The 13566-nt window shown below is 32.0% G+C and overlaps 1 protein-coding gene across 3 annotated transcripts in view; it reads right to left on the bottom strand.

The window, feature by feature from the left end:
- COL25A1 (collagen type XXV alpha 1 chain) overlaps positions 1 to 13566 on the bottom strand; it is a 528728-nt gene that overhangs the window by 212674 nt on the left and 302488 nt on the right. The window lies entirely within an intron of this gene.

Below are 13566 nucleotides of genomic sequence, written 5' to 3'. Positions count from 1 at the left end.
ACTTCCTGAGCTGATAGCAGGAAAGACTTATTTTTTCAAATATTTGTTGATTTTTTAAAAGTATCACCTTCATTTTCAAACTTTCTTTTTCCCACTGTCCTTTCCTACCTAAAAAGTTCATTCTTTATGTAGCAAAGAATTTTTTTTTAAAGAATTCAGGATGGAGGGAAGAGGGGAACAGTTCAGCAAAAACAGCCAACCTATCAACTAAATTTACAAGTATAGACAACATTCCATGCAAATACATCCCCATCTCTGCAAATACAGAAGAAAGATAAATTTTTCTCATCTCTCCCTTAGAGCTTAGCTTGAACTGACCTCTATTATCAAAAAGAAAGATCTTTTCAATTCCACCTCCAAAGGTCAATCAAATTCTTAACTTAATGTCAAGATAACTTCATTTAAAATCTCAAATTTTACAATTTACAGCTCCAGAGTGACTTGAAGACGTACTGAAATGTGACTGGGGATGATAGAAGGAAAGGAAACAATAATTGCCTTAATATATTCTTAATAAAGGAATCATTTGTTGAGACTTTCCATAACCCAGAGAACCAAATGTGTGATTATGAGTTATATTTTCACAGATGACCAGATCGTATGTCATAACAATTAGGCACAAGAGAAGTAGATACATTTTATAATTGACTGAGCCTTTGTCTTTCTGGGTATCCAGGAAACATTCCCTCTCCCCCCCCCCATTTTAATTCAATAGAATTTAGCCAAAGGCTCTTAAAAATCATTATGAAACATCTTCAGCTCAGTAAAAAGGGATCATAACTCCTAACACAGTCAATAAAGTTTATGATCACTAACCAATTTAATGCATTTTGAATGCCATTTTTTTGTTTGAAGTTAACATTTTAAAAAACAACATAATTGAACTATTTCTCACAAAAATTCAATCACTGAAGAAATATAAGTATTGATAATCCATTACTTTATTAAACATTTTAGATTAAAATCAATTTTTCTATTCTATGAGATGAAAGAAAAGGATTCTATGAGTAAAGAGACAGAAGGAATATTGTTCATGGTGGATCTACAGGGTTGGACAGGAAGAAGGCAGTAACCAAAAAAAAAAAAGCAACTTGAAAATATCTGCTTAATCCTGTTGTAAAAAGGGAGCAAGGTTTCTTAACCTGTGCTTCATAGAATCACAAAGGGTCCATGAATAGATTTCAAGGAATTTCTAAACATGAATGGTAAAAAAAAAAATCTTTATTTCAGTATAATTGCCCTCATTTATAATCCATTGTAATTTTCTTTATGCATTTAAAATTTTTCTTTTGAGAAGTGGACCTTAGGCTTCACGAGACTGCCAGAGAGGTCCATTACACACACACACACACACACACACACGCATACACACACAGATAAGAATCCCTCTTCTGGACAGTAATGGCAAAATGTCTACATGTGAAGTCTCAAAGAGAGATTTGAATTGATCTCAAGCTCAAAAGGTTCTCTTGGAAGAGTTTCAAAAAAGATTTTAAAAATCAAGTAAGAGAGGTAGAAGAAAAGTTGACAAAAGAAATGAGAGCTATGCAGGAAAATTATAGAGGAGGGAAAGAAGTCAATAGCTTGGAAGAAAAAGCACAAAAATTGACTGAAGAAAATAACTCCTTAAAAACCAGAATTGGCTAAACAGAAAAAAAATTCCATTGAACAACTCCTTTAAGGTAGAATTGTCCAAATGGAAAGGAAGGTAAAGAAAAGCTTTCCAAAGAAAATCACTAAAAATGGACAAGTAGACAAGTGAACTACTTAATGAGACAACAAGACAAAATTTAAAGAATGAAAAAAATAAAAGAAAATCTAAAATATCTCATTGGAAAAACAACTGACCTGGAAAATAGATCCAGGAGAGCTAATTTAAGGATTATTTTACTACCTGAAAGCCATAATCAAAAAAGATTCAGAATACCTTTCAAGAAAATCATTAAGGAAAACTCTCCTAAGATCCTAGAACCAGAGGATAAAATAATGATTTAAGGAATTTCAGGAAAGAGACCCCAAAATGAAGACTCCAAGGATTATTGTACTTAAATTCCTGAATTATCAGATAAAGTAGAAAATGTTGCAAGATGCCGTAAAAAATAATTCAAATATGAAGGAGCCACACTCAGGATTACCTAGGACTTAGTAGCTTCCATATTAAAAGATCAGAGGGCATGGAATATGGTATTCCAGAAGGCAAAAGAGCTTAAATTACAACTAAGAATCAAGTATCCAACCAAATTGAGCATAATTTTTAAAGGGGAAAGATGGATATTCAATGAAATAGGAGGTATTCAATCATTTTTGATGAAAAGAACAGTGTTGAACAGAAAATTTAATCTTTAAATACAAGACTTAAAAGAAGAATAAAAAGGCAAACAGGAAAGGAAAATATATGTTATTTAAAGGTTTAAATGTTTACATCCCTAAATGGGAAGATTATATTTCTATGTCTTAAGAACTGTTTCTTTGTTAGGGCAGTTAGAAGGGATATACATAAACAGAGAGTGTGAGTATTAAAAAAAAAAAAAACTTAAAGAGGAAAAGGGGAAAAGGGAAGTAAAATGGGACAAATTCAGCACATGGAGAGGTATAAAAGACCTATTAGAGTAGAGAGAAAGAAAGGAGAAGGGTGAGCACTGTTTGAATATTAATTTCATCAGACTTGGCTTAACATACACATCTCATTGTGTATTTATCTTACCCTAAAGGGAAGTAGGAGGAAAAATAGGAAAGAAAAAGGAAGGCTAATAGAAGGGAGGTCAGAAGTAGAAAGGAAAAGGGCTAAGAAAAGGAGGAACTTATAGAAAAGAGGTCAGATTGAGGGAGGTGGGATTCAGAAGCAAAACACTGATGAGAAAGAAAGGGTGAGTGGGATAATGATCCTGATATTAGACCAAAAATAGATATAATTAAAAAAGATAAGGAAGGAAACTATATCTTGCTAAAGGACATTATAATAAAATAATATCAATTCTAAACTTATATACACTGTAGAGGGCCAGTATTGAATAAGTCCATGTACAGGAAAGAATCTGGTCTAGATAATACTTGAGACCTCTCTGTAATGGCAAATAATTCGAAGCACTGGCTCATTATCTTCCTAACAATGAGTGAAAGAGATACTCAAGATAAATTTAGAATAATCTTGATGGAAACTGTATGTGACAAGAAAAAGACATCACAATTATGCTATTTAAGACTCTGATTTGGTAAATACATTTGCATGATAATTTCAGCTATTTACAACTCTGTTTCAATAAATACTTTGGTATTGATAAACATCACAATTATTTACAATTCTGTTGGTATTAATGAGCATCACAATTATGCTGTTTAGATAAGTACCTTGGTATTGATAGTGAAGGTGGATACTGAACTGTCAAAGTATGGTTTATGCATTAACCCTGGAATGTATATGGCTTCACCTGGAAGTAACTAGCATTAATGTAATACTAGTTTAAAGAATATATAAACCCCAGTGCTCAGATTAATAAATGGAGATTGAAAAGCATATTGTCCACCTGGCCTCACATATACAATTCAGATTCACACTCTTCATATTCACTGGAATTGGACTCTGGAAATATACCAAGTGGTATACCATCCATCTTCTTAGAGGAGAAGTTAAGTTGACTTGCAAGAGAAAACAAACAGCAAAACTATACTAATGGGGAAGCTCAACTTCCTTCTCTTGAACTAGATAATTCTAAACACAAAATAAACAAAAAAGAAATTAAGGAGATAAACTGAATTTTAGAAAAATTTGAGGGGGGCAGAGCCAAGATGGTAGAGAGGAGACATGTCTTTTTTCTGAGCTCTCCCCATATTCCTTAAATTAACAGCAAATTAAGCTTCTGTACTGGTTTTAGAGTGAGAGAACACATAAACATTTGGAGTGTAACAAATTTCCAGCAGAAGATTATTTGGAAAATCTTCAGAATAGGTATGTTTCAATTGGGCACAGAGGGAGGTGGCTGAGAGCAGGCAGCCACAGAGAAACCCAAGCACAGACAATGCATAGACCCAGGATAGAGTGAGCTTCATGCACTGGGGAATATACCAGGAGGAATCTCCAGCAATGTTGGCTACTCTGTCCAGCAGATTATCTGTAAGAGATCCAACACAAATGCAAAAAGTAAATTGTGAGCCCTGAACCCCCTGAATATCAGGATCTGGCCCTTCCCACCCAACACCAGAAGTTAGTCATCACTAATCTAGCATAGTCACTGTTGCCTAGAGAGGAAGCTTGGACAATCTCCCCTTTGCTTGAAAAGCAGACCTTAACCTTTTTAAAAAAAGAGAGCAAAAAAACAAAAAGAACTCTCACAATAGACACTTTTATGGAGAGAGAGAAGAACAGACCTCAAATTCTGAGGTTCTTAAAGGCAAAACAACTCCAGATGAAGCCCCCCAGGGAGACATGAGCTGCTCCCCATTTCACAAGGCTTTCTTGGAAGATTGCATAAAGGACCTTAAAAGAGTTAGAAGAAAAATGGAGAAATCAAATGAAATCATTGCAAGAAGGAATGGAAAAACATATAATGCCCTATAAAAGAGATATGAAAAAGACACCAATTCACTGAAAAGTAAAATTTGTGAAATGGAAAAAGAATGCAATGAACAAAAAATTCAATTGGCCAATTACAAAAGGAGCTAAAAAAGATAATTGAAGAAAATCATACACTAAAAATTGAATAAGTGGAAATGAATGACTCAATAAGACTTCAAGATTCAGTCAAACAAAAATAACAACAAAAAAGAAAAAATAGAAGAAAATATGAAATATCTCCTAGGAAAAACAACTAATCTGGAAAATAGATCTAGGAGAGACAATCTAAAGATCATTGGACTTCCTGAAAGCTATGATGAAAAAAAGAACCTAGACATCATCTTACAGGAAATCAAAAAAGAAAACTGCCCTAATATTTTAGGATCAGAAGGTAAAATAACCATCAAAAGAATTCACCAATCACCTTTTGAAAGAGACCTAAAATTAAATCCCCAAAGAATATCATGGCTAAATTTCAGAACTATCACACCAAGGAAAAGATATTGCATGTAGCTAAAAAGAAACAAGTCAAATACTGAGGAGCCACAATCAAGATTACCCAGGACCTAGCAGCTTCCACCTTAAAGGATTGAAGGGCCTGAAATCTGATTTTCCAAAAGGCAAAGGAACTTGGATCACAGCCAAGGATAAACTATCCAGCTAAAATGAGCATTAGCTTTCAGAGAAGATGGACATTCAATGATATAGGTGAACTTCACTTATTTTTTGTTTTCTTTTGTTTATATTTTTATTTTTTGCTGAGGCAAATTGTGGTTAAGTGACTTGCCCAAGGTCACACAGATAGGAAATATTTAAGTTTCTGAGGCCAGATTTGAAATCAAGTCTTCCTGACTTCAGGGCAGGCGCTCTATCTACTGCATCACCTAACTGCCCCAAATTTCACATATTTCTAATGAAAAGACCAGAACTGAACAAAAAATTTGATCTCCAAACACAGAACTCAAGAGAAACATAAAAATGTAAAAAGGAAAGAACTCTTGAGAATTATATTTATGTTAGGGGTATACATAGAAAATACAAGTATAATTTGATTTTATTATGACAATATAAAAAAAAGAAATTAGAGGTGAAAAGGAGATGATACCAGAAAAAAGAGGAAAAAGGAGGTAAAATAAGAGAAATTACATCACACTAAGAGGCAAGGAAAATCTATTATAACTGAGGGAGGGGAATGAGCAATGTATGAATCTTGCTCTCATCAGATTTGGCTCTAAGAGAGAATATCAGACATTTGAATCAGACAGAGAAACTTGTCTCATTTTATAAAAAAGTGGGACAGAAAGGAGGAAAAGAAAGGGAGAGATGAATGGAAAGAAAAACAGAAGTATTAGTGCAAAGTGCAAAAAAGTGGAAGGAGCTCTAAAAGGGAAGGACTGTTTGAGGGAGGTGGTCATCAAAAGCAAAATACTGGGGAGGAAGGAAAGTGGAAAGGAAAGAGAAAAGCATAATTTAAGGTAAATAAGATGGCAGGAAATATAGAATTAGTTATTTTAACTGTGAATGTGAATGGGATGAACTCTTTCATAAAACAAAAGTGGATAGCAGACTGGATTAAAAGCTACAATCCTACAACATGTTGTTTACAAGAAATACATTTAAAGCAGAGTGATACATACAGTGTGAAGGTAAAGGGCTGGAGCAGAATATATTATTCTTCAAGTGAAGTAAAAAAAAAAGCACAAATAGTGATCCTGAGCTCAGATCAAATAAAAGCAAAGATAAATCTAATAAAAAGAGATAAGGAAGGAAACTATATTTTATTAAACATATATGTTTAATATCGATATTGCTTCATTATCTATGGTAGATAATTCATAGATAATGAAGCAATATCGATATTAAACATATATGTACCAAGTGGTATAGCATCCAAATTCCTGGAGGAGAAGTTAAGAGAAATGCAAGAAGAAATACACAGCAAAACTATACTAGTGGGAGATCTCAACCTTGCTCTTTCAGAACTAGATAAATCAAACCACAAAATAAATAAGAAAGAAGTTACGGAAACAAACAAAAATGTTAGAAAAGTTAAGTATGATAGATCTTTGGAGAAAATTGAATGGAAACAGAAAGGAATTTACTTTTTTCTCAGCAGTTCATGAACTTATACAAAAATTGATCATGTGTTAGGGTATAAAATCTGCTCTCAAAATCTGATCTCAAAATCAAATGCAGAAAGGCAGAAATAGTAAATACATTTTTTTCAGATCATGATGTAATAAAAATCACATGCAATATAAGGCCAGGAGAAAGCAGACTAAAAGTTAACTTGAAATTAAATAGTCTAATACTAAAGAATGAATGGATGAAACAGCAAATGATACACACAATCAATAAATTCATCCAAAAAATGACAATAATGAGACAACATACCAAAATTTGTGGGATACAGCCAAAGTGATTATAAGGGAAAATTTTATATCTCTAGATGCTTTCTTGCATAAAATAAGAGAAAGAGAAGATCAATGAATTGGGCTTACAACTAAAAAAGCTAGGGGAAAAACAAATTAAAAACCCTCAATTAAATACTAAATTTGAAATTCTTAAAATAAAAGGGGAGATTAACAAAACTTAAAATGAGAAAAATATTGAATTAATAAATAAAACTAAGAGTTGGTTTTATGAAAAAAAAACCAACAAAATAGATAAACCTTTAGCTAATTTGATTAGAAAAAGGAAAGAAGAAAATCAAATTGTTAGTCTCAAAAATGAAAAGGGAGAACTTTCCACCAATGAAGAGGAAATTAGAGCAATAATTAGGAGTTATTTTGCCCAACTATATGCCAATAAATTTGATAATCTAAATGAAATGGAGGAATATCTACAAAAATATAGATTGCACAGGTTAACAGAAGATGAAATAGTCCCATTTTAGGTAGTCCTATTTTAGAAAAAGAAATAGAACAAGTTATTAATCAACTCCTTAAGAAAAAATCTCCAGCGCCAGATAGATTTATATGTGACCTCTACCAAACATTCAAAGAAGAAATAATTCCAATACTATATAAACAATTTCAAAAAATAGGGAAAGAAAGAGTCCTACCAAATTCCTTTTATGACACAGATATGGTGCTGATAGCTAAACCAGGTAGGCTCAAAAACAGAGAAAAAAATTATAAACCAGTTTCCCTAATGAATATTGATGCAAAAATCTTAAATAAAATATTAGCAACGAGAGTATAGAAAGTCATCCCCAGAATAATACACTATGATCAAGTAGGATTTATACCAGGAATGCAGACTTGGTTCAATATTAGGAAAACTATCAGCATAATTAACTATATCAATAACTAAGCTAACAAAAACATATGATTATGTCAATAGATGCAGAAATCTATTGCATTTGATTAAAATGTAATACCCATTCCTATTAAAAACACTAGAGAGTATAGGAATAAATGGACTTTTCCTTAAAATGGTCAGTAGCATCTATTTAGAACCATCAGCAAGCATCATATGTAATGGAGATAAACTAGAACCATTCCCAATAAGATCAGGAGTGAAACAAGGCTGCCCACTATCACCATTACTATTGAATATTGTATTATAAATGTTAGCTTTGACAATAAAAGAAGAAAGAGAGATCAAAAGAATTAGAATTGATTAGGAGGAAACCAAATTATCACTCTTTGAGGATGATATGATGATATATTTAGAGAACCCTAGAGAGTCATTAAAAATTATTAGAAACAATGAACAACTTTAGCAAAGTTGCAGGATACAAAATAAATCCACATAAACCATCATCATTTTTATATATTATCAACAATATCCAGCAGCAAGAGATACAATAAAGAAATTTCATTCAAAATAACTGTTGATAGTATAAAATATTTGGGAATCTATCTGCCAAGAGAAAATCAGGAACTATACAAACACAACTACAAAACACTTTCCACATAAATAAAATCAGACCCAATCAGTTAGAAAAATATCAAGTGCTCATGGCTAGACTGAACAAATATAATAAAAACAACTAATACTACCTAAATTAATCTACTTATTTAATGCCATACCAATGAGCAGAACCAGATCATTGTACATGACAACATCAATATTATAAGGCAATCAATTCTGATGAACATGACTCTTTCCAACAATGAGATGATTGATGCCAGTTCCAATGACCTTGTGACGAAGACAACCATCTACACTCAGAGAGAGGATTGTAGGAACTGAATGTGGATTACAACATAATTCTTACTCTTTTTGTTGTTGTTTGCTTGCATTTTGTTTTCTTACTCTTTATTTTCTTTTTTTGATCTTATTTCTCTTTGCAGCAAGAGATTTGTATAAATATGTTTATATATAGTGGATTTAACATATATATATTTTAACATTTAACATATATTCATTCAATTGCTTGCCATCTAGGGGAGGGGGTAAGGGAAAGGAGGAGAAAATCTAAAACACAAGGTTATGCTAGGGTCAATGTTGTCAAATTATTCGTGCATATGTTTTGAAAATAAAAAGCTGGTTTCATAAAAAAAAAAACCAACAAAACAGATAAACTTTTAGTTAATTTGATTAGAAAAAGGAAAGAAGAAAACCAAATTGTTAATCTCAAAAATGAAAAAAGGAGAACTTTGCACCAATGAAGAGGAAATTAGAGCAATAATTAGGAGTTATTTTGCCCAACTATATGTCAATAAATTCAATTACCTAATGAAATGGAGGAAAATCTACAAAAATATAGATTGCCCAGGTTAACAGAAGAGGAAATAAATTATTTAAACAGTCCCATTTTTAGAAAAAGAAATAGAACAAGCTATTAATCAACTCCTTAAGAAAAAATCTCCAGGGCCAGATGGATTTACATGTGAATTCTACCAAACATTCAAAGAACAATTAATTGCAATACTATACAAACTATTTCAAAAAATAGGGAAAGAAGGAGTCCTACCAAATTCCTTTTATGACACAGTTATGGTGCTGATACCTAAACCAGGTAGGATGAAAACAGAGAAAGAAAATTATAGACCAATTTCCCTAATGAATATTGATTCAGAAATCTTAAAATATTAGCAAAGAGATTATAACAATTCAGCATAATATACTATATCCAAGTGGTATTTATAATAGGAATGCATGGAAGCTATCAACATAATTGGCCAAATCAGTAATGAAACTAGTAAATCATATGATTATCTTAATAGATACAGAAAAAACATTTGACAAAATATAGCACCCATTGCTAATAAAAACACTAGACAGCATAGGAATATAAGGAGTTTTCCTTAAAGTAATAAGTAGCATCTATCTAAAACAACCAGAAACTAAAAATTATTTTACATAATTACAATAATAATAATAACAAAGTTCTTCTGGAAAAACAAAAGATCAAGAATATCCAGAGAATTTATGGGGAAGGATGAAAAAAAAGTAGCCCAGCCATAACAGACTTAAAGTTTATAAAGTGGCAATCCTATATTTAAAAAATTTTTTTAAAATATTATTTATTTATGTATTTATTAAAGTGACTGGCCAAGAAATAGAATGGAGGATCAGTGGAATAGATTAATTATATAAAACATTATAGTCAATGACAAAGATTCCAGCTTTTGTGATAATAACTCACTATTTGACAAAAACTGGTAAGAAAACTAGAAAACAATATGTCAGAAACTGGGCACCCTATACCAAGATAAGATCAAAATGAGCATATGATTTATAACAGGTGATACTATAAGCAAATTATAAGAGCAAGGGATAGTTTACCTGTCAGATGGGGGGAAAGGGAGGATTTATGATAAGAAATAAAGAGCATTATGAAATGCAAAATGGATAATTTTGATTACATTAAATTGAAAAGTTTTTACACAAATAAAACTAATGTAGCCAAGATTACAAAAGAAGCAGAAAGCTGGCAAACAATTTTTACTGGTAGTATTTCTGATAAAGGCCTCAATTCTAAAATTTACATAGAACTGAGTCAAATTTATAAGAATACAAGTTATTTCCCAATTGATAGTCAAAGGATATGAACAGAAAATTTTCAGAAAAAGAAATCAGTCATATGACTAATGACATATGACATGAAAAAATGCTCTAAAATCAATATTGACTGAATAAATGCAAATTAAAACAATTCTAAGGTACTCACATCTATCAGATTGGCTAAAATGACAGAAAAAAATAATGATTAATGTTGGAGAGAATGTGGGGAAAATGGGATCTTAATGTATTGTTAATAAAATTGTGAAATGATCCATCCATTCTGTAGAGCAATTTGGAATTATGGCTAAAGAACTAAAAAAACTGTACATACCCTTTGATGCAGCAGTCTCACTACTAGGTCTGTATCCCAAAGAAATCATAAAAGAGAAAAAAGGATATGTGCAAAAATGTTCCCTTTGTCTCAGCTATAGTCCTTCTCTCCTGGTGCTTTCTTCTACCCTCCTACTGTCATCTCTTCCTTGAGCCTGAATTATTTATATTATTATTCCTCTCCTCAGCTCCTTTTATTGACTGAATAGTTGAATTCATGTAAGTGAAGTGTTAAGTATTTTAGTGACTTCACTATGAGCCTAGGAATGACAATATGTTTTCCTATCATATGCTGGCAATTTGTCAAATGAAAGCCAAAAGAAGAAGAGGTGCCAAACTTGAGCAAAGTTTCCTTGAATAAAAGATGTCCCCCCAAATAAGGTCAAATTTGACCACTTGGCAAAGTGACTGGGGCTCATATACTTGCATATACAAGCCAATGCTATTAAAACAGCACTTTAACATGTGAATAAAAATGCTTTTTTCCTACCTCTTACATAACATCACTGGGCTGAAACTGATATCTGACAGCTAAAGGACATCTTTGCCTTGGTTGAATCATATTATAAAATGTCACAGTCATTAAAATAGACATTGGCAGCAAAGGGCACAGTGAGTGATGCCTGAAGTCTTCCCCTCTTTGGGAAATTAAAGTCCATATAGCTCATCTTGGTTTTTAATTAATGAAAAAAGTGTTCCTTGTCCATTTGAAAAGCTATGCTTTCAGCATCTATCATTTGAATTCATTTTTTGAAATGTTGAAATTCAAAATAAATAAGGATTTGTGGTCCAAGAGATTTCTATGAATAAAGACCTTCAAGTTCTTTTGAAAAGCAAATCAATAGGATGAAATTGAAACTATTTCTACTCACATGAAAAGGTGTTCTAAGTCATTATTGATCAGAGAAATGCAAATTAAGACAACTCTGAGACACCACTACACACTTGTCAGATTGGCTAAGATAACAGAAAATAAAATGATGAATATTGGAGGGGATGTGGGAAAACTGGGACTCTGATACATTATTGGTGGAGTTGTGAATGGATCCAACCATTGTGGAGAGCAATTTGGAACTACACTCAAAAAGTTATCAAACAGTGCATACCCTTTGATCCAGCAGTGTTACTACTGGGCTTATATCCCAAAGAGATATTAAAGAAGGGAAAGGGACCTGTATGTGCAAAAGTGTTTGTGGCAACCCTTTTCATAGTGGCTAGCAACGGGAATAAAACGGAAAAACAAATCAACAAGTAACATTGTACCAGGTAAGTTGCTAAGCATCAGGGATACAAAGAAAGTAAACAAACAAACAAAAAACAGTCCCTGCCCTCAAGAAACACACATTCTAATGGTGGAGACAACATCCAAACATCAATGTATAAACAAGATGTATAGAGGATAATTTAGAGATAATCTCAGAGGCCAATCATAAAAGATTAGGGTTGATATACTCCCAAGAAGGGTCCAGTAGATACTTGAAACTTGAACGCTATCACCATCCACTTGAATACAAGAAAGTTTACAAAATGCAGTCTTCGTATTCCTCAATATTTTGGCTCTCCTTATAGCTGAGAATGCAATAAACAATTAAAGTAATAATCAACAAGCATTTATTAAGCATTGCCTACATGCCAGTTGCTGCAGTAGAAAGACAATGGGAATACAAAGAAAAAAAAGATATTAGATATTTTTCAAGAACTAAGAACATGTTTTGGTATAATCAAAATTTGAAAATTAAAGCCCTAGAAGTTTTTTTATTTGTAGGCTAGATTTGAGTGATAACTGGAATTCTGTGCTCTAGTTCTGCAGACCATCCACAAATAACTCTATTTTTTAAAAAAATCATGGTGCTGCTTCATAATCAAAATAGCTGGCATTTATAGAATATTTTAAGATTCTGACAAGATAGCAAATATTATCTCATTTAATCTTTATGACAATCTTAAGAGGCAGGTGTTATTGTCATCATTTTATAGATGAGGAAACTGAGACTAAAAGAAATTGAGTAATTTCTTATGGTCATAGCTAAGAAGGTACCTGATATCAGATTTGAACTCAAGTCTTCCTGACTCCAAGACTGGCACTCTATCCACTGGGTCTCTTAGCTGCCTTTGTTTCCTGATACTAAAAGGAACAAAATTATTTTCATATAACATCTTCTGGATTATCTATACTTTCTTTCACCACAGTGTGTGTTTGTATATATGTGTGTGATATATTTTATTTTTTCTTCAATAACATGTTAAAACAATTTTTGAAGGTTCTTTTCTTGCGTTACAAATTCTATCCCTTTCACTCTTCCCTCCTCCATTCCTAAGATAGTAAGCAATCAGATGTAGGTTGCTATATGTGTGTATATGTATATATGTATGCATGTGTATATATGTATATAAAGCTGTGAAAATAAATATATAATACATTATAATATTATATAGAATACATTATTTGGTATATGAAAATACATATATTATGTAATAAATTAATATTGTATAAATGTATCTAATACAGGCAAAATACACAGTGCATTATTACAAAATGTATTTTAAAGTATATATGAATGTATATTGCTATGAAAATACTTATGATACGTTATTACATAATACACTATAGTGTGTGTGTGTGTGTGTGTGTGTGTGTGTGTACTCACCTACTGAATTATAGATTGCATATTCAAATGATGACAACACTGGAACTTGAACCAATCAATCCAAATAAAATAAAAACA

The sequence above is a fragment of the Sarcophilus harrisii genome, chromosome 6 (genome assembly GCF_902635505.1).
Source record: "Sarcophilus harrisii chromosome 6, mSarHar1.11, whole genome shotgun sequence".
Taxonomy (NCBI): Eukaryota; Metazoa; Chordata; class Mammalia; order Dasyuromorphia; family Dasyuridae; genus Sarcophilus; species Sarcophilus harrisii.
The sequence above is the reverse complement of the archived record's forward strand: the minus strand, read 5'-3'. Positions and strand labels throughout refer to the sequence as shown.